Source organism: Octopus bimaculoides, chromosome 5, assembly GCF_001194135.2.
Source record: "Octopus bimaculoides isolate UCB-OBI-ISO-001 chromosome 5, ASM119413v2, whole genome shotgun sequence".
NCBI classification, from domain to species: domain Eukaryota; kingdom Metazoa; phylum Mollusca; class Cephalopoda; order Octopoda; family Octopodidae; genus Octopus; species Octopus bimaculoides.
In genome coordinates, this window is record NC_068985.1 from 58,804,821 (window position 1) to 58,808,288 (window position 3,468).

The following is a 3,468-nucleotide window of genomic DNA, read 5'->3' on the forward strand; positions in this document are numbered from 1 at the left end:
CATATATACATACACATGTACATATACATACATATACACATATAATATATATATATATATATACATATATATATATATATATATACACACACACACACACACACACACACTTATATGCACTTATCCATATATGCATAATTGCACATACATAAACATACATGAGACATCATGCTGTACTTCATCACATCTTGAGATCATTTATACCAACGAAATGTACTTCTTATGATATGCGTACATTTCAGAGCATTATTCTTTACTTTATTAATCAATTTATCCTTAGAGAAGAGTATGTAGTATAGTTCCACCGTACAGAGCGAACAATACTTTCTTCCTCTCTCATATGGCATTGATCTAACTATTGTATGTATGTATATGTACATGTGTATGTATATATGTATATATGTATATGTGTAATATTTCCCTTCGTCGGCGTTCGATAGCTACTAACCTTGGTGAGAGAGACAAAGCAACAGTAACATCCACCCCTAGGGGTCAGCCACACTTAAGTGGCAATATACTACACTTTATCGTGCAGTTACTGTTAATACTTCATTTAGAGAATTAACATATATATATATATATATATATATATATATATATATGAAAACTATTGTGAGCAAGAATACATTTTAAATAAAGATGTACTATTACCATTATTAACGGTATTAACAAAGCAATAATAAAGTGGCTAGCTAGTTCACAAGGTGACAGGAACAATATAAGCTAAATTTAAACTCAGTAGGGTATATAATGCCACTTCCTAAAATCAGATCCAAATCTTCAAAACCACCAGAAACTCACGATAAAAATACACACGAGCAATGCAATGAACCCGACAAATAGGCATACCTTTGCGTTGAATACATCACTCAGTAATGTATATCTCAATACCAATTCATTTCCCCCTCTGTATGACCAACATGCTCTGGGATCTTCAGTAGAAAACAACATCTATTTCTAAAATATTCACTACATTAACTCGTGTGCGTTCCTTGTTTTAAACGTCATCTCCGTTTAAAAGAAAACTATTGTGAGCAACGGTAATAATACATCTCTCTATATATATATGTGTGTGTGTGTGTGTGTGTGTGTGTGTGTGTGTGCGTGTGTCTGTCTGTCTGTCTGTCTGTCTGTATATATATATATATATATATATATATATATATATATATATATATGTATATATAAAGTTGAAACAATGGATACGGAAAATTGAGTATATTGGAAACTTTACCACAACGATCGTTTCGAATCATCCTGCATCGCCCTAGCTTCCCTATATCAGATTATGCTCAATTACCTGCCTCATCAAAGCTAAACCAACCTAACTCCAACTTAACTGCTAATACTTGCAATGATATAGCCTTTTTTTTTCGCTGTTTTTTAGCGAAATTGAAATTCCTTAGCTAAATAGATCAACAAATGTTTCACCCATATCCTCAATGATATACGTCGAATTCACCTCCAATATACTTAAACACGGATATAATTAACATATCCATGTTTAATGAAACTCACTTTATAAACGAACTTGGGATTTGAGCTCTTATAAATAGTATTATAATCTAAAATATAATATGTTTTCATAGTGCAATAATATATTTTAAAAATCCAGCTTCTGAACCTGAACTGAGGAGTGTTTTGTGAAACTAAATATCTGGTGCATAAAGTTTCTTCTTTTTGCAGATCACGTCAACCAGCAAGTTTTAGGTATAGAGTTAATAGTTATGATTATTATGAGATTCTTTGTTCCATAGTTCGAAATCCTGCAAAAATCCACGCACTATCCTACCAATTTATAAACAAAAATTGAAATTATCTATCACTTTTTCTATAATCATAAATCTATAGCATTTTTCGTTACATAGTTCATTGCCCTGTCTCTACTCAAATACACTTCCAGCTTATCCGCGCATCATACCAGTATTCAAATACAAGTCATTCAATGTAGATATAAACCTATGAATAAATTATCTAGCATGCAACAGAAATCTCGTCAAATTTTCTACGAATTATATTTGGTATTTTAATATTTTAATATTTCCCATAGCCTAATGAAACTACTTGAGAGTGTGAAGCACTGAACTTACGATTACATACGACTATGTTGTGGTACTCAGTAGAATATACTGAGAAGAATATGTGCCTGTCTTTTTGATATATGTGGACAATAAGAGAATTAACACAATATAACTGAATTTATATTAATGTATATTAATTAATTTATATCAATTTATATTAATCGAGATTAATTTATATTAATCGAGATTAATTACCAAATGATGTCGGTAAAATTTTACTAACAATTCTAAATTTTGGGCCAGTAACATGGGAAAATAATAAATCTGATATGCGATATAAATTACCATATAACATGCAATATTATTATTTTATATAACCTGCCGTCTGAAATATAAAATGAAATAAATTACTACACAGACAATATGATGTTCCGATTCAAGCTATAATTTTAGGCTGGTCTACACGATTAGGCGAACTTGTCTCTCACATAGCCTAAGGACTCTCTCTATTTTCTCTTTCTGTCTGTTACTCAATATATAAAAGTTTGGGCGTGCGCGTATGTATGAGTGATATTTTATTCATAATCAATACAGATGATACGATACGTGTGTCTATATGTGTGTGTGTGTGTGTCTGTGTGTGTGTGTGTGTGTATGTGTGTGTGCGATTGAAGCTCCTGATTTTGTTCTACTTTATATGATTTACTTTCTAAATCATTTGACACGAGCTAGAGTATTTATGTTTTGTATATAACAAATAATGTGTCGTGAAACAGTTGAAGTTTTCTGAATTGACCAACAGCGTTTCTACTTTCTTAATGCAATAGCGTCTCTATTTAGTTTTTTTTTTTTTTTTTTTTTTTTTTTTTTTTTTTTTTTTGTCTTTTGTGTTTCAAAGTTCATTCTGCTTTCCGAATGCTTAAATGTTCATAAATTGTGACGATTTGCTGTTCACCCCATCATTTATATAAGGTTTCTTCGCCATTATTGTAGCTCGAACTTTGATAGTGATAAATATAATTTTCTTATTTTCCTTGTTATATTGCCATTTTTATTTACTTCCTAATCAACTTTCATCGGGAAACTTTTTTAACAATAACACTGTCATAATTGACAAATATTTTACAAAAGGTGTATTCATAATTCATACGACATATTCAATATTACTTCACATATTTTGATATTTGCCAATGACAATGATAGGGTACTGTACTAAAAATATATACACAAGCTTTTATCCTCGATATATTAATATAAATATTAAAATTGTGCGTTGACAAGAAAAAGTGAAATAAATTTGTGTTATTCATTTTAGAATTCTAAAAAAACCATTTATTGATTACATAATAAATTGTATGTTTTGTTTAATACATATTAAAATATGTTTGAAAATGTACATTTTCACAAAATATTCTCGCGATAATCGTATGAATCATTTGATGTTTTG

General features: G+C 29.9%; 1 protein-coding gene across 9 annotated transcripts in view; it reads left to right on the forward strand.

The window, feature by feature from the left end:
* LOC106868231 (D(2) dopamine receptor) overlaps positions 1–3,468 on the forward strand; it is a 1,504,014-nt gene that overhangs the window by 1,347,274 nt on the left and 153,272 nt on the right. The gene's annotated exons all lie outside the window — the stretch shown is intronic.